We start from the raw sequence: 23,720 nt of genomic DNA, 5'->3' as shown, positions 1-23,720 counted from the left end.
TTTTTATTTTTTTTGATTTTTTTGGGCCAACCCGGTTGGTCCCGAGTTGGGCTAGCCCACTGACCTTTCGACCTTAAAACGTCCATATCTCCTTGTACCGACGTCACCTGGGGACCCACGACCTATGGTTGGAAAGCTAATTCAATTATCTACAACTTCTATTTCTTGGTATTTTTCCAAATTCCAAACTTATAATACTGTTTTTCCCCTAGAAATCAGATCACCCGAAAACGTTTTCTTAAAAATATTCATTTGGAGGACTTCCACTTTGATTTGGCTCAAGGGTCCTTCTTGAGTTGTGTTTAACTTCACATATGTGATTCATATGACTTTTCAGATGTCCCAAAAAAATCTCGATGTGTGGGCCCCACCTCAGCAAATAATCTGACGTTCAAAAATACGGGATATAACATCCTCCCCCCCTTTAGAACATTCGTCCTCGAATGTTAAACTGGCCTCATAGTGTATTATAATACTTCGGGGAGGTCTCCTTTGTAATTATCTCACACGTCGCTTAACATATCCATTTTAGGGACTTAGGTTGCCCGTAGGCCAATTGAGTTAGCTCTGAACGCTGGCCTTGCGTTAATAAGTCCCCTTTATTGGATCTTGAATCGTCATAGTCCATCTCGGCCTACACAACTTCTATAGGGTTTCTAGCCACTTCACACACTCTAATTTACTTTAGGCTACCTAATTTCACATTCGTCTCTTGTTCCCACATTTATGAAATTTTCAGCATATTTCCCAGGGGGTCACCCATCCTGAGATTGCTCTCACCCTAGCACGCTTAACCTTGAAACTCTGGTGCATTTTAATACGTGAATGCTGGTGTAATTTTACCGACTGCCCCATACGACCTTTGTCACATTATTTAAAGTAAGTCGGGGTTCCAACAGCTCCCCAAACGTCCTCACGGCGGGTCCCGCTCTTATCTTCACTTTCCTAACCATACAACTACCATATTGCCTCTGCTTAAATCTTTGCTATTTACTCATATCCATACATATAACTATCTTTTACCGGGGTTTCTAAATTCACACTGGTGGCGGGGACATCTCAGTCGCCATTACTTATAACCGTTAAATCTTTGACCCCTTTTTGAATTTCTACCTGCCGTTATTAATTAGTATTCCTGCAGAGGTTACGTATACATAGAAAGTTTTAAAGAAAATCTCATATACCTGTAGCCGATCAATCTCGAGCCTGGCCCGGGGAACTACCATGTGAAGTATGTTCTTCATTCTCGTCTGTCTGCTCATCGCTCGCCCGACCCTCGTCATTTCTCGCGTCCGAATCCGAAGAGAATAGCGGTGATTCCTGGTTCTCTGATGGCTGGAACAAGGGACAGGAGAAATCCGTAGCACTCTCCGAGGTGGCCGGACTGGCACGGTCCTCCATCACGGGAGTAACTGGCGTACCCCCGGAAGCCTCCTCATCCGTCATCCCAGAAGAGTGCTCTGACGGGTCTGTGACATAACTATCCTCCTCCCTGGAGGTAAGAAGCTCCGGGGGAGTCATCGTCGAATCCTCTGAGGGATCTGTATCATAGCCACTGTCTGTGGAGTCCCCTGCTCTAGGGGTCAGAATCTCTGGAGGAATTGTCGCTGGGTCCTCCAACGGATCCGTATCATAGCTGTCCTCCGCGGGATCCTCCGCTCTGGGAGTCAGGAAATCCGGAGGAGTTGTGGCTGGGTCCTCTGACGGGTCTGACTCAATCGAATAGTCGAGGCTCCCCCTACTCGGCTCTGGAGATACTCTAGGGGCCTTACTGGTGCCCCCATCATCTGAAGCTGATCTCTTCATCGACAGTACTGAAACCATAGCATAGGATTAGGAAAGGAATGTGGAAGCCTGGTAGCATAGCTCTATCGCGCGATCTTAGAATACAAGGAAGGTCATATTTCCTAAATGCCCTGTAGCCTCCTGTTTATAAGTGTGGCGCGCTACACACCCATAAACAAGACTCTACTGGACACGGCTCGTAGACAAACCCCTAGGACCGAACTGCTCTGATACCACTTCTGTCACGACCCGTCTAGGGGCCGTGACGAGTACCCGATACTTGTACCGAGCACCCCTTATCTATCATTTTGCCTTTACCTCTTAGAAAGCCGTATGAACAGTGCCATATTTTATTTTATTTTGAACATTAACATTAGCAGCGTCATTATGAACATAGACTAGTAAACTTCGTTATCACTTTATACAACAACATTAAAATGCCAACACACCATATATCTAACTGTACTTGACTGACTGGGCATATCTGTCTACGAGCCTCTAGACATAGTACACTTATACATAGAAAGGGTCGGGTACTGCCGTGCCCGAATATACATACACAAAATAGTACCGCAGAAGTGAGGCTCCGGAACAACTGGAGCGCTGTCAAGGGCGGCTGGTAGAGCTTCTAGGGATCAAATCCACCTGTCTGCTGACCTGCGCGGCATGAAACGCAGCATCCACAAGAAGGGACGTCACTACGAATAGTGTACCGAGTATGTAAGGCATGAATAGTAGCATACGGAAAGTATAAAACGGAAATAACGACATAAGAGAATAATAACACATGTCCTGAGGTAGAAACATAACCTGTATATATATTTACCCTTGGCAGGTGCTATGCGTACTTAGCTTTCCTTTAAGAATCTTTCCTTGTTCATATACATATACATATAAAAAAGGACATCTCATATTGCCGAGGCGTCGGCAGCCGATCCATTTAACCATAAATATACACATCCCGCGTCCGGGCATCCCGCGTCCGGGATGATATCATATCATGTAATGCCAACTGATCAGGTGGATATGCGTTCATAACGCTCTGCCCTTACCTCCATTTTCCCCGTATACACATGCATATATCATGTACATATAGCAGCGTCTATAGCGCTCTAGCTCTTTTATCATATACATATACGTGTGTCGTGTAGGTACATCAGCGTCTATAGCGCTCTGGTGCTTTTATCATATACATATACGTGTATCATGTGCATGTATCAGCGTCTATAGCGCTCTAGCTCTTTCATCATGTGCATGTTTTAAAAATATATACACATATCTTACATACATTTACATGTCTTATATGCATTTACGTATCCTATATACATATGTCTCATAGGCACGCAGGAAAGCCCAAAGAAGAATCATGTAGTCATCGGAGTGACGTAAGGTCGGTGACCTCCAATTATATTATAGAATACTCGTGATCGCTTTGTCTCACCTTGAAGGAACGAGTATTTTAAGGTGAGACTACCAACGGGGAATAATATTAAAGTAAACGTAGAATGAAATCGGGGCATCATAGATGATAGTTCATAGACTCTGAAATCTTTTAGAAAATAAAGTCATAGCTAGGAAATATAAATAAGATTCAAAAATTAGTTTTTCATTTTCATGTTTACATAAGATGCTTAGCTTAGTCATCTTAGTCATAGAGTCGTTCCGGTAGTACGTATCATAGGCATATTCTCTTATCTAACATCATTGTTATCATTATCGTCATGGAAGTGCCCTCGTTAGAGGAGTCATAGTATTTATCAGTTGGTAACGAAATCGGGATCAAAGGTTCCCTTTGGATTCACTTCAAGTAAGTCAAGCAAGACTGTAAGGAAAAATCCGAGAGTAGCGGGCCCACCTCGGGCCGGATGGGGTGACGTATATGATTTACATATATTACGTGTCATGTCATTACTTGTGAGGGTCCTAAGGTAATCGGGTCCCACTTATGCAAGTTCTAGGGGTTTAAGAGGTCTTTCCATCATTTGCACACTTTCTAGTTCAATTCTATTGAACAAAAAGTGGAAAACTTTGGATGCGGATTCCGGGGAAGAGAGTTGTCCCCGAGGCGCGTACCCAACTTATTACGTCTAAGACATGCCATAGAAAGAAAGGTGAAACCTTACATACCTCTTTCCGCTTCTTTTGCTATTCCGAATTCAAGCTGCAAATCCGCCAAAATCTGCGATTTGGTCACATTTACCCAAACTTTCATTAGGGTACTTAGAGTTAGAATCTTAAGGAAACACTTGGCTACCGAAATTTCGGCAGCATTTCCTCTGTAAATACACCATCCTCAACATTTACCTAACAAGTTTTCAATCAACAACAACCCGGGAATTCAAACCCGGCCAAACTATTAACATAACTCAACCACACTAACAATTTCCATATTCAATCCAAGATACATTATAACAACTTAATCAATTTACTACTTCTTTCAAAACCTTCCAACTCCAATGAAAACAATAACAACCTTATAATATATATTCTAACAACACCATACTAATATCATTATCTTCCATACATGTAAGAACATAATATTCAATTTACATAATCTTCCAAGACAAGCCTCCAACTACTAATATTTCACTAAGCTCATTAGGCTTTTGTTTGCAATATAAAATCCACAACACAACAACCAACATACTAAATTCTTGCTATTCTTGAATTTCACTCACTTTTGCACACTACAACATGCAAAAATATCCATAACATGTAAAAAAATAAGTTCTTACCTTCTTCCTTGATCTTTCTCTTAGCTAAGTCTTGCAACTTGCTAGAATATGAATTTTTCTTGCTCCAAAGACCACTCCACCTTGCTAGGAATCCTTTAATTGGTAGAAAATAATTTTTGAAGAATTTTTTGTCAATTTTTGCACTTGGCCGAAATGGGCTTGGAGATTTCTCCTTCTTTCCTTTTTCTCAAGTGTTCTTGAAGTTTCTAAATGAGATATGACTCATTAATTGATCCTTTATATTAATTATCACATGGATAATTAATAAAATCATGGGCTTGGGCCATGTTGGCCGGCCATCCCTCACAAATTTGGGCCTTATTATTTTTTTTTTTAATTTTTTTGGGCCAACCCGGTTGGTCCCGAGTTGGGCTAGCCCACTGACCTTTCGACCTTAAAACGTCCATATCTCCTTGTACCGACGTCACCTGGGGACCCACGACCTATGGTTGGAAAGCTAATTCAATTATATACAACTTCTATTTCTTGGTATTTTTCCAAATTCCAAACTTATAATACTGTTTTCCCCTAGAAATCAGATCACTCGAAAACGTTTTCTTAAAAATATTCATTTGGAGGACTTCCACTTTGATTTGGCCCAAGGGTCCTTCTTGAGTTGTGTTTAACTTCACATATGTGATTCATATGACTTTTCAGATGTCCCAAAAAAATCTCGATGTGTGGGCCCCACCTCAGCAAATAATCTGACGTTCAAAAATACGGGATATAACACTAACTTGCCTGAAAGAGTTGGTGCTGAGTCCAGGAATTCAAGCCTATTAATCTATCACGAAACTAGGAGGCAAACTTTAGGTAAAAATGTTTGAACATTTTAGATGATAAAAGGTCAGCTGAGAAGTGCACTTGCCCTAGGTATCAAAACTGGATAAATTGGCAGTATTAACTTGCATTCAAGCTAAAAAAAGCAGAGTGAACGAGTTACCGAGCATCTTTTCTAAAGGATTCATTTGTAGTGAATGAGAGAAGCAGAGAAAGAATTCAATTAATGATGTAAGAATGAACGTAGGCCCGGTTAAGTGGGGTGCAAAAAGCATCATCTTGGACTCATTTGAAGTATGTCATGGTTGTCATCTACCAAACAACTGTATAGATATCTTCAATGAAAACACCAAAGAAACCATGTCATCTATCGTACAACAGTATGGTTTACTCAATATAGGTCATCAACCAAGACTAGAGCTTTTCAAATTTCAGGTCAACTGTTTGAACATGATGAAGATACCTAAAAGCATCAGTTATTACATGTCTATCTACAATCAAACCTCTCTATAACATTGTCATTTGTTCTGATATCTTTTGGTTGCTATAGCGAAATCTTGTTATACAGAACATATAATATAGCATAAAATCAGTTCCATAGGAAACATGGTTGCTATAGTGAGATGTTATAGAGGATAGCTGTTATAGCGAGGTCTGGTTGTATATTTTAACATGTTCAACACTTCAAAGGGAAAGCTTTAAATAACAGCTATGCATTTGCTTAACAACTAGGGCAACGAAGTTAAATACAACTAAAGTATTCCAAGAAGAGGGGAAAAAAGACATATAGCGGAGCATGGAGGTATGAATCGGTTACTTTCGTCGAAAAAAGAAGAAAAAAAAAAGCTCTTCTGGTATTACTAAACATAATAGTGCCTCGAGTCATGCTCAAGTACATGCACGATCTGGTAATACAAGCAATAAAACTAAGTTATGATCCTGTAAACAGATAATGTAAAAAGATTTATACCCAAAACAGAACCTAAAATCATCCGCACAAGGACGCCAATAGTCTGATCTCCAAGTTTACCTCTATTGTCCGAATGTCATCCTACTTACTGATAATATGAAGTAAATCAATAACCAAATCAACCCTGAGATTCATTCTTCTTAACACCATTCTCCCCCTCTTTCCTCCAACAATCTTCCGGCCTCCTCATCAGCAGCCTGCCCGACTTTCTTCTGTGCTTCGTCCGCCTTAAGAGCCTGCAATTTGGCGTGGTTGTAATACGCCACGCCTAAGAAAGCCAATCCATATCCAACCAAATTCACAGGAGTAACAGTGTCTTTAATCACAGACCAAGAAAACACGATCAACAACCAATCCTTAACCACACCAGCAACATTAATGGTCAAAGCAGAAGTCTTCCCCACAGAGCAAAAACACAGCAAGATTCAGAGCGAACGCACAAAACAAATTAGTACCAAAGATGAACCAATCCAAATGGAAACTAGAAGTATCCTTCAACAACGGGTATTCCACAAAAATCCATGGAATGAACAAGAAAACCAAACAGCTGGTGCAATGTAATAGAGCGAAGCAATCGGATTAAATTTTAGCTTCTCTATAAGCAGAAAAAGGGGAGCACTCCCTATCAGAAATATTTTCATTCTCAAAGCTCAAAGCCAAGGCTTTTTATTGAGGGTTGATCACATTCACATCTCACCACATCCCTAGGTGATCAATAATATTATGTCACCAAAGCTGATATAGCCTACTATATCATTTGGTAGAGTATAACCATCAAGGTTGGCGATATATAGAAGTAGAAATCACTTTCTGCAGAAAATTCTAAAGATCTGGAACTTTTTCAATTTATTAGTCTCTTGCAACTTAGGGGAATACTAAGGCCAGGGGCGGAGCCAGCCCTTCGGGTGGAGGTTCGGCCGAACCCAGTAGCTTTTGTCCGAACCATATATTTGTATTAAAAATTTTGTAAAATATGTACAAATTATTAATTAAGAACCCAGTAACTTTAAAGAATTAGAACCCCGAACCCACAAGCTTCGAATCCTGGCTCCGCCTCTGACTAAGGCTACTAATGTGGTCCATGGTTCTAGTTGGAAAGTATACTAAGAAGTAATAGAAGAATTTGAAGACAGAAAATAAGAAAAAAGAGGACTTACATTAAATAATGAAGCAAAAAAGAGGGAGGGGAATTAACAAGAGCCAGGTAGTTATTTTGTAATTTCTTAATTCAAAAGTACGCATACAAAATATTAATAATAGCTTAGGCTATGATTTTTGGCATTGTTACATCACTACATAAGGACCAAATTGCATTCTATAACAGGCACTCTTTGAAGAAGGCTGCATTCACATATATTTAGCTGTGTTGTAATGGTAATAGGACATTTTTGCGGTATTCTGCCAAAGCAAACAATGGAAATATATTTCTGTATGCAGCATAGTGCAACATGCAATTCTTCAGGAAAGCTTCAGTTATTTCCTGCGCATATTTATGAAGTGAAAACAAGTCAGATAAAAGCAATATTTTGATAAAACTGGTTTGAGTAATCTCTGTTCTTTTAGATATTGTTTTGCCAGTTTGAAAGAGCTTGTTTCTTTATGTTCGTTAATCAATTCAATCAAATGAAACCAGATTGTTTGAGTCGACCATATGAATCATCTGTGTCTGTTTTGTTTATATCCAATCTATTTCATTCCAACATTTAACAGCTTGATCTTTTAACTGTCAAAGAATTTTCTCTTTCCGGATTAATTACCTGCTGTGGGAAGTCACCATCTTCCTTCTGAGAATTAATCAATAGCTTTGCTGCACGATGGAGGGGCGTTGGATCTCTATCAACCTGTCCAAATAGGAAAGTTGGTAAAGAACTCTTTTGAAGAAGAAAAGTAATTTTACGATGATTGTGGAATAAATTACAAGGAATTCACCTGGCCAGAGTGAATCAATCCCATCAATGCCCATGCAGTTTGTACAAGATTTGAGTGATCAATTTCAAGCTCTCTGTATACCTGTTTGGTTAAATACAAAGCTGAGTCACAGTTGTCTTTTCCACAGTCATCTTTATACTTCCTTCCTCTTCTTTCAGGGTAAAAATGCGTGTCAATAGAAAAATTGACTTAAATTATTCAGTATTGGAATGAAACGGTTCCAAATGGAGCAGGATGCATGTCTAGAGTTCATATAACCTATGTTGCTCGGATTCTCTAAAAATGTTGTCGGATCCTCCAAATATGCACAATTTATGGAGGATCGGACACGCACCTGGTGACATTCTGGGCAACATAGCATATAACCGACCTTAAAGATGTACAGATTGAGACGCAGGTGGAGTTATTGTTGTTTTACATAGCTTTTTTGCTTTTACATTACCTTGTCAAGACAAGAATGGTAGCTTTCTCCCCAACCACCATCAGACCTTTGTGTTCGTAACAGAAATTCAACGCCTTTACGAACAGCTGCAGTGTTGTTGTAAGACTTGCCTGCTGCAGCAAGTCCTCCAAGAGCAAACCAGGAAGCATATGTGAAGCACACACCCCAACAGCCATACCTGTTGACACGATTAATCATGGCATATGTATCTACAGAGCAGAAAGGAACTATATCTTGCAAGTTCAAGGTCTCGCAAGAGAAATATCATATACCATGAACCATCAGGCTTCTGTACATCTTCAATATATTTAACAGCATTATCAATGAAATTGTCAACCTCCTCGGTTCGGTGTCCAGGGTATAGCTTCTTAAACAGAACAAGTGCTTGGATTGACGAGCCAGTGCACTCAACATACCTAGATTAAAATATAATCAGTGTGAAGCTGTAAAATGGAGACTAACAATGGGAAAAGAGCTAAAGTGAGAGAGAGAAACAATTCTTACTCATGCTCAATAACAATGTCCGCGAAAAATTCAGTAGGATTGAGCAACTGAGTGAATACAACAGAACAAAAATTACTTATTTTTGAAGGTTTCCAACAACCTTGAAATGAAGAAGATAGATAAACTTCCTATATCACGAATCTAAAACTCAAACGATTATTTTACTTGGCAGAGAAGTTACTTCCAAATACTCTGAGGCCCCTGCAGGTTCCCATGCTGCTAAACCCCCATTTTTGCTCTGCAATTTTATTTAAAATGGATCTCATTATTACTAGAAATGAGCCAAATCACAGAGTCACTAAATTCAGAAAAGATGAATTTATAACACAGGTGGCCATGTATTGGATTCTCTGTTAGGTGTAAGATATAGGTTTCTCTTGGAATTTTTGTACAATCAGCGGACAGCTTCGGATTAAATGACTAACGATTTTAGGACACATTTCTCAGTTGTTACCTGTAAGGAAGGAATAACGTTCACCGAGTCATACAGCCGTGTAGATTCCATTGCCTCACCAACTAATTCAAAAGGCATTGTAGAGAAGAGAAGGCAGCACTAGAGAAACAAAATTAAGAAGATATCAGGCAAATCTACTAGCATTATCATCTTACTATTTTTGAGTAATTACAAGAAATGGAATCTTATTTAATTGAATAGTTATATACCCTTAATGCTTCGGCAGTGGTATCAGATGCTTGCCATCCATGATCTTGATCTGAAAAAGTCCATGATCCTTTTGAGATATGCCGATACATCTCTTTAAAATCACCAGAAGGATTGTCCTTAACCTAGCAAGAAGTCACTTACATTAATAAGGTCCACAATTTGAAAGAGCTGTTATGCTCATGATCTAAACATCCAAACCTGAGATTTTGTTATAAAATCGTGTCCTTTTCTAAGAGTATCTGATATCTCATCATTCATCTCATTTGCCAACAGTGCTTGAATAGCAAAACTAGTATCCCATGCTTGACTACCGAAAGTCTGCAACTCAACAACAAATACTCGCCATTTTCAGTAACGATTGTTTGCATCACTTCAAAATAGGAAAAGGGGGCTAGACTTTTTATTTTACGAACACGTGTTAAATGTAAAAGAAATCCTACTTCTTAACTCATTGTGGTTTGTGAAATAGTATGATTTCCTTGTTTACAAAAAATAATTCATAGCTACCAACCTGCATTTTCATTCCATCTTTAGCTAACCACAAATAATCTGGAATTCGAGCAAGATGTTTCTGGAAATAACTGCCACTGGGATCCTCAAATCAACAAGCAAGCATACACAATACCTACACCATCCACATGTTACATAAGTGCCAAACGATTGAAGTCGTTAAGAAAATGTAGGTATTTTTTAATCTGTCCAAAATGAATAAGTTGCCATACTTTAACAACACATCCAATAGTGATGTATCGGCTATTCTCGTCTTCATAATGTATATGTTTCATGGTAACTTCAAGAGCTTTATTTCTGAGTTTGTTGAAAGGCCAACGAGTCAATAGAGGCTCGGTACACATGTAGAGACTCTCCCACATCAAATCTTGAACTAATGGATGAGGGTTATAGAGATCCTCCTGCAGCAATAAGTTTGTGTTTGAGTATTTGTAGAAAAAAGTATGATATCTCTACTGAACTTCAACACTAAGGACTCATTTCGTCCTTAGACAAAGTTATAGAGGGATAAATAATGTAGAATTTTATGTCGAGACTATTTTTCTAATCTCGGTAATCAAACGATCCTTGATAGTCATACCTTTGCACATAAATGGGGTACTCTTCTCCAGTTAATTTTATCGTATGGTTTATCATATAACTCTTCCCTCAATTGCAAAATAAGAGGTGTGATTGGACCAACAAATCTCTTCCCATAGAGATAGGACATTGGCAAGTACACCATTCGACTGTAACACCACATTTTTGCTGCATTTAAATTAAGAGTCAAAATACTTGGTAGATCAATATATCGACACTAACAGAGAACGGCGTCAACCTGAAAACATTGCATAACAAATCCTGAAAATTAGTATCTACCATAAAATGAACTGAAAATTTTAGGATGTGTACTAATGCATGTGCAATAAGAAAACACTGACAAACCTGGATGCACGGGAAGAAAAGATGGAAGAATCCAAAACTCAGGTGGCATTGGATTGGTGCCTAACCACTCAAAAACTCCAAGAATCTGAAAGAAAGAAGGAAGACTTCTAAGCAACAGGAAGGAATTATTATGACACTACAAGGTGTAATTGACAATGGAGAATGATATAATTTACCGAATTTAACTTTTATACACTAACCATAAAAAAGAATTTTCATAGAATCAGGTCACCTAAATGATAACTACAATTAATTGTCTGCAATAAGCGCAGTGGAGTATGGAGCATATAACCAATAAGTTCAACTGAGCCTAGCATTTTCGACACACACACGAGACATTACAAGGTTTACTTGACAATGGAGAATGATATAATTTATCGAGTTTAACTTTTATACACTAACCATAAAAAAGAAATTTATAGAATTAGGTGAAGTAAATGATAATGACAGTTAACCATCCACAATGAGTACAGAGGCATATGTAGCATATAACCAATAAGTTCGACCGACCCTAGCATTTGCGACACACATGTTTATGTATATATAATATGTATATGTATGTATGTTTGTATGTAAAAAATCACTAGAATTTAAGAAAACTTATAAACTTTGAACCTATAAATTCAAAATTGTTATGGGTTCAGTGATAAGAACCTAAATGTTGAACCCATAAGATTTAAATCGTGTATCTGCCTCTGAATAAGTGGGTTTAATAACCTAGAAAATAGACACGGTACCTACTCCAATAGGTTAATACACACTTATCATAATAATCTATATATAATATAAAGCTAGGCATAGACAAGGTGATGTGGCACCTCTCTATGACTAGCATTCTCATTTATCTTTTTTCTCAATTTTTTGACATTTTCCTCTCATTTCTCTATTTTACTAAATAAATTGTTAAAGGTTTCATCCCTCTACCCATAATAATGACTCACTCACCATATTTAATAACATTTGCAATCAGATATTTCATATTCCATAACATTTTTTTCTAATGAATCGTGTAGCAGTTTTTTCATTTTTGTAACCTCTACTTACAATTGTATTTAATGTGCATTCATTCCTCACAATTAAGCTGATTATTAATTCTTATATATGCCTCTTAATATTTCTTATGCACTATATAGGATTGCAGTGAATCTTGTGCGTATATACTCTAATTTGTGTTCGTATGCTCTAATTTACTATTCGTTTATTTTTAGCAATATATGTTATTGAAAAACGAGAGGAAGTTGTGGAAAGGGAGGTTAGTCTACAGAGACTTCAAATAAACACACAAGGTATGTGGGGTGTGGTATTATCTTCAATCTGCTTTGCAGCTTTTATGCTTAATTGTACCACCTATTTGCAGAAGTGATATTGCCATTTGACAACACACAATTAAATTACACTTTTTTTTTTGCATCACGACAGGAGAAAACATTTTATGATATGCCTGCTCTCTATGTAATAGTGATTGCGTTCTAAGTTATATGATTACATGCTCCTATGAATTAACCTCCACAGATAGTACTGGAAAAGAAACAATTCAGTAATTCATTAAAAGTTGGGTTGTGCCGAATGAGGTAATTTTCAAGGTTACACCTCAAATATATCTATTAAACAGGAATTCTTTAATTAATGAACCTTGAAATTTATAAGCGGTACAAATTTTTTCCTGTAAATGAGGTGTTATATATATATAATTTCGCATTATAATCTATATTATTAAATGTAAAGCTTATATTATCATCTACAATAATGATTGATAATGCCAAAATTTATAACTCAAACATAAATTTATATATTACATCCTATTAGTTTCACTTTTAAATGGAAATAAATTTTCATCTTATCCTAATGTCTTACCATTTGGTGTCACGGTCCTATTGTTTAATTCACATTGAAATATTCTTAATATCTATTTACATGAATCTACCTTTTTATTATTTTTAATATTCAATATTAGGAAAAGACTATTGAAAATTCAATTATCATCGTGTCTTTTTTTACTGCGCGAAGCGCGGACATATTTACTAGTATTATACTAAAAGTAGGAAGCTACAACCCTCAAAGTTAGTTTACCATTTTACCCATTCACTAAATAGATATCTAATTAAATATCTAATGAAATAGTAATATTTTAATTACATAAATGTGGGATTAGAAGTTCCTATCATTAATTCAAATCAATTTTTGTTTAGTCTAATAAATTAGCTGAAATGTCACTGATTTATCAATTTTTATTCTATAGAATATGTGGAAAATTTGAGGAGTTACATTGGAGAATTAAATGTAGACTTGATTAATTCCATCAATAACCATGTGAATGGAAAGCTCAAGGAACACCAACGGAAAACAACCATACTCTGTATATCCCTTCAATCTTAATGTACAAAAACGTAAAAGCATTTCATAATAAATACTGTAAAAAGTAATAACCATGATAATGTTTTAGCAAATGAAGAGCCTGCTGTTACAATTTTGTCATTTATATTTTAGAATCAGTAGAAATTTGTTGAATCAGTAGCAATTATGAGTCTGAACAAACATTTTTTTTTTTACCACGCACATATTTCATCAAGAAACAGCACCCCTTTGATTCCTATGAGAAATGAGAAACGAGATACTTATTTGCAAGTACCCATATTCTTGATATCAAATTCCACGTAATCTCTCACCAAATCATATGTAGAATCCCAATTTTTGAGGTAAAACAATGGCTTCTTTCTATTCTTGATGATAGTTATCTGTAAGTTCGATATTCTTTTTTGTAATCTTGTAATTACGTACTAGTGCAGACGGTATTTTGGATTAAACAAAGGGAAGGATGGGGGTGGGGTGAGAGAAGGGAACAGATTTGTCCATGGAATTAAGTGGCGTACCCCATCTAAATATTCATCTTATAGCATTTGATTCTAACTGTTATTAAATTCTAAGCATAAATATCTGTTCCTTGATCAGTATATTGTTATCTAACCTATTTTGCTTTCTAATTTTTCTATTTGAAGATGCAATTTATGCACTAAAGGTTGATGGGATTCATGACATAATTGACGCTTACAGTTAGAGTGGTGCTCACATAATTCTGAGAACTGGTTAACATTGGCGGAGGAAGATCAAAAGATTCAAGAGGAGCAAAATGAATTGAGATTAATAGAGCTTGACTCCTTATTCGGGTAAGTATCTTTTTGATATTTGTAAATTATCTTTCCTAAATTGTTCATGGTTTTCAATTCCTACTTAGATTTGGAATTTTAATTATATATCCATCATGAATTCGACGATCTTGATTTATTGTCATCAAAGTCACTATTTTTTCTTGTAGGTTCAAATTTATGTGCATTCACAACATATGCAACAACCATGATAATTGTTCTTCCTATAACTATAACAAACTCTCTCCGACAAAAGAAGCTGGCCTATGACTTCAGTATCTTCTCACAGAAAGGCCAGGAGAATTATATATCCCTCAAAATGTAATGCAAAATTAGCATCAAGGACTTCTATGGGATAACACACTCATTTATTAAGTAAGCTAAATAGGATCAACATTCTGAACTCACACTTCTTTCTTTAATTTTTGTTTATAATTCAAACACATTGTGCTCATTAATACGGGGGACACGCGCAACGCGCGTTCCCAGACACTAGTAGTGTAAAAATATGTAGGTTGTCTATGTACATAACTTAAATCTTACTATAATCAAGGGAGGCTCAATAAGATTAGTGGCTTAAAGCCAGTTTTTACGGGTGGCTTTATTTTTTCTGCCTAATATTTTTTTAAATAAGAATTAACCTATAAATTTATTATTGGTAAAATTTTGGTCTCGTCCTCCCTTAACTAGAGGTCTTGGATTCGAGCCTCTAAATAAAAAAAATCTTGTTAGGAAGCGCTTCCGGCCTCTTTAATCGGCCTTGCGTATCTCGAAATCGAATTACATAATCGGGAAATTCAATACAGGTACCGAACACCAAATGAAAAAAAATATTGGAGCCCTCAAAATATTGGGGCCTAAAGCCCCGGCTTTAGTGGCTTGAGCCTCTGGCCGGCCCTGACTATAATATACAGTCTTCTAGAGAGTCGTTACGTAATAAAACATACAGAGAGCCATGTTTTTCCCCAAGAAGGAATTGCAGTGACACTACCATGATCAAGTATCCATTTCCTTGCTCTAGCACATGCATTGTTTTCACCACCATCTGGTCCTTCTCCAAGGATCCTCATGCATATGTAATTCAGAGCTGTACAAAACATAGTACTGTGACCTTCTATGTGCAAACCCCGTCTGCCATCTTCATTCTGAATAATGCAAAATGCCGTCAGTAATCTAGAAATAAGTTTACTGACAGTGTATTCTGTCTACGATAATCTTAATTTAGTAACATAAAAATGCATCAATTTTTACAAAAATATACAACCCAACATAATATATTACACCTACATAGCCATATTTTCATTTTACATTCGTATAACCAACTTTTTTTCGCAACATTGCTTATACACACGGTATACAACATTATACGACATTATACGAACATTATACAACATGATACACTTACGGTAAACAATGTGTCCACCTTGTATAAAAGTGTATAATAGTGTATACCAGGTGTTTAAGGAATGACTGGACTAAACCAGGTAAATATTCTTTCCCGGTAGACATAGAGCGTAATTTTCCTTAGATTCTTTGTACTGTATGTAAGTTAAATCCTTTTGAAATCTGCAAAGCAAACTTTGGTAGAATAATATACTCACTGTGACATTAAAAGTCATATACCTGGTGACAGTATATATACCGGAGAATTTCCTTACGATGTTCAGCTGGGAAAACAGTATTAAGATGACCGGTGATATACATACACATAACCTGAAACACAAAATTAGCTTTAGCATATCCAAGCTTCAATTTTTGAAAGAAAATGAAGTAGAAAAATTGATTGCATAATTTAAAAAAAGATATTTCAAAACCTTACAGCTTTTGAAAATATTTACGCCACGTAGCCCAATATACATATATAATATTATACAGCATTATACCTCGGGGGAAAGCATTATACATAATGTATCAACCATGTATAAAGTGCATAAATATGTTGAATATCGAAAGCTTATACACAAAATATAGATTACGTGGCATAAATATTTTTAAAAAAAGACATAGAGCGTATTTTCCCTAACACAAGAAAAAAGACTTACCAAAGGTGGAAGGAAGAACAAAGGACCAGCATTTTCTGCAGGCCAATGACCATCATTAGCCTGTAAGGCTGAATAAAAATGAACAGCTCTACGCAATGCAATTGTGGCAACTTCATGGGTTATATCTTCCCCTTCTTCTACTTTTATTGCTGGAATACTCTGTTTGAAATTCTTCTCTCCAAGAAACTGCATTCATAAACGAAAATCCGGTATGGGTTAAGATCACAAACTCCGCTTCAGAAAATTCGCTAGGCAAAACTTCTATTGCCCTTTAGGCACAAGTTGTGGAAATAAATTAGTTTTGCCTATAAGGCTATAGGCAGACTTCATGATATTTCAAGAACGTATGCCTGATAAGTTGACCACAAATTCTGCCTTATAGTCAAAAGTTAAAACTTATGCTTGATGGACAATAGAGACAAAGCTTTTGTTGCTCATAAGGCAAAAAATCTAGCTTTTTCCTATAAGACAGAAGTTCAGGATATGATAGCAGAATCACAGAAATCATTCAATGGAAGAATTCGAGTGAATAGCTCAATTTAATGGAAAAGATAGAAATGATAGAGAAAGTAGAGTTCTCGTATTAAGAATCAAAGTTATATGAAAGTGAATGAATACAATAGTGGAATCTACAACCACTTATAGCTAAATCTGAACAAGCAACTCATAACCACCTCTAACTAACTTTCCCGCCACTGACTAATTCAAAATATCCCTCAACTAACTCAACTAACTGATTGTTGATCTGGACTAAATAATTGCTAACATGTACATTACTAAGTGAGCTAATATTGAATTAATTCTTTAGCTGGTAATATCTTGTATCAGGATATTTCAAGATAATTAACATGCTTAATTGGTCACAAGTTTTGCCATGTAAGCAAAAGCTAGAACTTATGCCTCGTGGGCAACAGAAGTTCTTCCCAATAAATTTTTCAAGTTAAGGTCATTTTTTAAAGATTTTATTAAGAGGGAAAAGAATTTAAGTGTAGACACTTTTCGGGACATCACGCGTCATTTCCTGAATTCTCAAGGCTTAAAGCCCATCAAGGGACAGTCTCGTACCATAGATATTTCTAGTGAATAGGTTAAAATCTCCTTACATTATCACCCTTTTGCGAGTTCGTACTTAAATTGGGTGTTCCTGTTACTTCTTGTATTATTATTCCTTCTAGATTAAAAATCTCATGATTAAATAAGGGGCAAAATATTTAGGATTACTTGATGAGAGTCACGTGAGAGATCAAAAAAATTTTAAAAATCCACTTGGCACAATGAGTTATGGTAGTTATGTAAACACCCAATAGTTCAGGTATGACTTGCAAAACTGTGCTAGTTTATGGGAGGGTTTTAACTTATTCACTAAAAAAAAGCTCCATGCGTACTGTCACTTGGAACTCTTTGAAAGAGCTTTTGAAGTGTAATATTCATGTAGCATGTCATATCCCTCCAGAGTTTATTTTAATATGAGCTCATGGTAGCTTGGAATTTTTTTTTTTATAATGCCAAATAATTTAGGTATGAAACTCGCAAAAACGGTAATAGTTTAGCGGAGTTTTAACCTATTAGCTCTAAAATTTTCATACCTAAAGACTCGAATTCGAGAAATCTGTTAAGGGTAAAGATAGGTAAATATTTATCCAATTCAAAGGACATTGTGATACATTAAACACAACTTTAATTTAGCACCACAAGATTTAAAAATCATTTTTTAAGCATCGTGTCTAGTCAAACTAAGATATATAAAGTAAAACGGAGGAAGTATCATTAATTCTAATATTTCGTATTGTCACGCCCCGAACCATGGCCTGGACGTAACACGGCACTCGGTGCCTGACTGCATGTGACCGAGCGAACCACATGGCCTGCTGAACTATCATGAGGCATACATGAGCGGAAATATAACGTGAATGCATGATGAGCCTTTATAAAATGTAGTAAGTCATAATACTTAATAAAAACACTTGTGTAAACATGAGTGCGGAAATAACACGAATGAGCCAAAAATGGCTATACGATTCCGAATGTCTGACATAGCATAACTGACTTGTCTAGTCTATGAAACCTCTATCATGAGTCTGACTGGAAAACATACTTACTGGGACAAGGCCCCCAGCATACCTTTAGATGCATAATTAATCATAAAGTAAAAGTTGACTAAACCCCGAATGAGATGGGGCTCACCAATAAGCTGATACGAGCAAATCCTAATGATCAGAAGCGTCATCCTGTAAATCCATACCTGCATCGTGAAATACAGGCCCCCGGGCAATAAAAAGGGGACGTCAGCACATTGAATGTACTGGTATGTAAAGCAACCGGAAGAAGCAACATGGGACATGGAATAACATGATAAGAACTGAAACTGAATACTTGGACATGAACATGAGCATGAGCATGAGTACATATATATATATATATATATAACATGAGTAAAACATGATAAGTAGGGAAAGCATTTCATAAACCGACACATGATATCACCACGTGGATACGTGGAGTCTGGTACCTCGCCGGACCAGCAGAGCCCCTATACCTTGCCAGGGTATAAGGTAATAACGTACCTGATGGAACCATTCAGTGTGAAATTAAGGTATCGTCCTAACTGGGCGGAGCGATCCTTGTCCTATGGTGGCTACATAGTTTCAGGCTATCTGAGCCTTCTCGGTAATTCGTGCAACTCCCAAAAACATGAACATAATATAATTGACTAAGAAGCCCATGATTTTCGTGAATTAACTTGTAATCATGATTCCACGAAATAACTTGTAACATGGTTTCGTGAATTAACTTGTACTTGTCTTGTAATCATGATTTCACGAAATAACTTGTAAACATGGTTTCATGCAATAATTTTGTAAACATGGTTTCATGAAATAATCTTGTAAACATGGTTTCATGAAATAACTTGTAAAATAGTTTCATAAGATAACTTGTCATAATCTTGCAAACATGTTCTTGATTCATGAGTAATAAGAATATTTCGAAATCATATATATAATTGACTTGAAAACATGCTTGTAACTCGCTAGATAAAATCATAAAGTTTCATATGAACATAATGAGAACACATGAGGAGGAATTCATGATTCATGGATTAAGCTAGGATTCCTAATATCAATAATGGAAGATTAGGAATACAATAACGAACATAGATACGAAATTCGTGTACATACATACATAATTACGGGCTACCAATATGTTGGATTTAATGCCCTAGGATTTGAACTTCATAGATTTTTACGAAACGGATCATGGGGAAGAACGTAGAGATTCCCACATGTGGATGGAAGTTCTACATACCTTAACTTCCCGCTTTTGAGCGTATCACAATGTCCTTCAATCCCTTCAACTTCAATCTATAGCAATACAAGCCATAGGGATTCTATATTAGCAACAATATTCATGTTTTGTTCATCTAAGCATTTTATCAAACACTTAGTGGGCATGAAGCTCTATAACCCTCATTAATGGTGTTTTCTTCACCCAATCCCCATTCTATTACTCCTAGCTAATTCTACAATCTCAATTAGATATAATTAACATCATTCTTCATCAACCATATGAATACAACAATCCCAAGTCAACAATCCAACAACTCTAACATAGTTCATATAATTCTCTTCATCAAACCCAATTATTATTCTCCCAAGAATTCATCAATTCACAACCATAAATGATTAGGGAGTAGAAACATTACCTTTCAAGAGTAGTAATCACGAAATCAACACCCCCAAGTCCGATCTTTAGCTCAAAATGACGACCACCACTTGTACTACAATTTATCCTTCACGAGCTTTGGGATTCGGGGCCTTAAACTTGGTTGATTTTCTACTTTCTCTCTCTAATTTCCCCTCTCTCTCACTTCCTCTCTCTAAAATCTGAATTTGGAGAAAAAAATGGGCTGCTAGGGTTATATTTCCCTTATATACCAAGGGGAAATGGGTTTGACCCAACTTGAAAATGGGTTGGGACCTTTCTGTCTTAAAACATCCATATCTCCCTATCCCGACATCTCCTGTGAATCCACAACCTATGGTTGGAAAGGTATTTCAATTATCTACAACTTTCGTTCTTTGAGTTTTCCCAAATTCCCAAGTCATGATAGGGTTATGGCCTCCCGAAGTCAGGTGACCCGAAACGTACATACGGACCAAGATACGGTCACTGTTACGGTCCCGTAACACAAAGGACGGACTGTAACTTGGTACCGTACCTTGGTGAAAATTTCCAGTGAGGTTCTGGAAATTTTCGGGACGTTACGGTCCACTGTTACGGCCCGTAACACGTGTTACGGTCCGTAACGTCACCGTTACGCTGGCAGAAATTTCCAGCGAACATGCTTCAGTAAAATGGGCATAACTCTTTGCACCGATGTCCGTTTGACGCCCGTAAGATACCGTTGGAAAGCTATTTCAAAGGGCTACAACTTTCATCAAGGAATTTTTCTCAAATTCCCAACGGAATTTCATGAAATATGACTGGAAGGCAGACGTATCGAAAATTTAGCCGATTCTATAGGATTTCAAGTGCCTTACTATTAGCCATATTGAGACGATCATATCTCCTTGCTCCGATCTCTGATTGGCTTGATCCTTATATCGTTAGAAAGGTATTTCTACATACTACAACCTCATTGGGGTTACTTTCCCAAATTCCAAACCGATCAAGGAGTTATCACTGCCCGAAATAGGCCTATCAACCATTTTCGCAAAACGTTCAAACCTTCCATGTTTCCACTAGAACTCTAATGATATGAGCTTAAACTCAGTCCCAAAATGCGGGGTGTTACACGTATGGAATTTTTACCACAATCAAATCCAAAAATCTTACTTTCTTAAAGTTCGTGTTAGCCATGTTAAGATGCATAAATGAAGCGGAGGGAGTAGCTGTTAACTTCTAATATACTCATATGAAATGTTTAAGATTATTATATCAAAAATTCTTCTTTAGTTTCTTAAACTTCGTGCTCACTCACAATAAAACATTAATTTGAAATAGAGAGAGTACTTAATAAATATAATTCAAAAGAAAAAAAAAAGGCAAGTGCACGAATACCCAATCTTGATGCCATCATTTAAATTGTGCCAACTTTTAAAAAAAATTGCACGTGTGTAAAGTTACATACAGTTGAAGTTCATGCACATATGATTGAAGTTCAGCAAAAACATGCACATAGGACTGAAGTTCAACCAGTTTTTGCTGAACTTCAATCATATGTAGTTGAAGTTCATTCATTTTGGCCTCACTTCAGCCGTCATTTTTGCCCTTACTTCAAATACATATGGCTGAAGTTTAGCCATTTTTTGCCTGACTTCAACTGTTTTTCACATATATAACTGAAGTTCAGTCATTTTTGCCTGACTTCAATCATTTCTATAAAGTTAATGCACGTATGGTTGAAGTTTAAGCAAAAATGGATGAAGTTCAGGAAAAAATGACTAAAGTTCTACTCCCTTAGTTCCAATTTATATGATACATTTTCCTTTTTAGTCTATTCCAATAGGAATGATATATTTCTATAATTAGAAATACTTTAACTTAAAACTCCCCCTTTTACCCTTGAAATAATTTACAGCAACACCAATATCTATAACTTTTTTTGGACCACTGGTTTCAAAAGTCTTCATTTCATTCTTAAACTCTGTGCCTAGTCAAACTATATCACATAAATTGGGACTGAGGGAGTACTATTTTTGCCTGAACTTCAGGTAGAAATGCATGAACTTCACCATTTGTAACTTCATACAACGCATCTCTGAAGTAGGTATATGTAAAAAAAATTAAAAAGATGGTATAGGTTAAATGATGGCGTCAAAAAAGACCTCCTTGTGAAATTTTTACTAAAAAAAAAGAATAAGTTAGTTATAGACCTGCATTCGCCAAAGAAGATCGCTATTGGGCTTGACTTTATATAGGTAGTGTATACTTCAGCCATGTTTATAAACTAATTGGCCGAAGGGTACATTTATGTAAGTTTTCCTAATTAGTATGATTTGGTGTAAACACCGAATACAGGTAAATTTTACCATACTAACATACCTGCATTCGCCAAAGAAGATCGCTACTGGGCTTGACTTTATAAAGATTGTTCCAAAATTGTTGACGGGCCTCTTCAATCTTGGCCCATTCTTCTCTTGTTCCAGCATTTGGGTCGAACTCCCACGTTTGTCGTCCAACATAGCTGTTTGTGCTATACAAATATGGTTCATCTTGTCCTTTTGCAATCTTCAACTTCCACATTGTTAATTTCTTCAAATACAAGGCATATAATTTAGTGGTATATATCAATGAGAACCTGACGCATTTTTCTTGAGCCGATGGTCTATCGAAAACAACATTTCTACCTTCACAAGGTTGTGATAAGGTCTGCGTACAACTTACCCTCCCTAGATCCCACCTGATAAATTATACTTGGTTTGTGTTGTTGTAATGAGAATCTCACGCATAATATAGGTGTGCAAGTTCGATTCTCATTACATAGGAACGAGGTTATAGTCGGCAAAAATTCTCAACTGTCCAATTTCCCCTTCTTTTTCCATGATCTTCTATGTAATATAAAAAAAAAATCTCAAGAGCAAAAAAAAAAAAAAAAAAAAAAAAAATGCTTACTACCCCATGCACCATCCTTTTTCATCAAAACATTAACAGGAGATCATGAAAAAGTTTCTAAAGGTCTCAATAATATTTCATGCAAAGTGAAGATGAAGTGAAAATGGAAAAGAAATTATGAATGTGGGGGGAAAAATGAGAATCTATGCTAGTGATGCTACTATTTATACAGATTGAGGATTGTTAGTCTTTTTTCTTTTTTGGCTTAATCCGTAACAGACCCTTAAAGTTGTTTTGTTTTTTCATTAAGACACTTTAACTGAGTTGGTGATGAATAATGCATTATTCTGGTGAGGTTCCTTGGAAATATGAAAAAAGAAATAACAAAAAAAAAGTTTTTAAAAAATAGTATCACAAATTAAAGGAGTATCTCTCTCACCTGTGGCTTCAAAATGGATGTTCTTGAGATTCTTGTTGTTAATAATTATACTTTTCTTGTGGAAGAATGGAGGAGGAGATAAGCTGCCATTGAAGATTGCTTAGAGTATAGAGAATAAAAGAAGGGGAAAGAAGAACACAAAAACTAAACTAGTTTCTTTTGGTTAAAAAATTGAAATAAATATACTTCTTCTCTTTTTATACTCTCTCCGTGTCAAATTATCTGTTGTTTTTTTTGTTTTACACGTCTCTTAGAAAATATTAATTAGGAGGGGTATTTTACTAACTTTACCCTTATTTAT

At 36.4% G+C, this 23,720-nt stretch overlaps 2 pseudogenes; both read right to left on the bottom strand.

Moving 5' to 3' along the window:
* Positions 1–6,205: 6,205 nt before the first annotated feature.
* Positions 6,206–6,911, bottom strand: LOC132637948 (probable sugar phosphate/phosphate translocator At5g11230; annotated as a pseudogene).
* Positions 6,912–7,521: 610 nt separating this feature from the next.
* Positions 7,522–22,671, bottom strand: LOC132638751 (beta-amyrin synthase-like; annotated as a pseudogene).
* Between the last annotated feature and the right edge of the window lie 1,049 nt (positions 22,672–23,720).

This window comes from Lycium barbarum, chromosome 4, assembly GCF_019175385.1.
Source record: "Lycium barbarum isolate Lr01 chromosome 4, ASM1917538v2, whole genome shotgun sequence".
NCBI lineage: Eukaryota > Viridiplantae > Streptophyta > Magnoliopsida > Solanales > Solanaceae > Lycium > Lycium barbarum.
The sequence above is the reverse complement of the archived record's forward strand: the minus strand, read 5'-3'. Positions and strand labels throughout refer to the sequence as shown.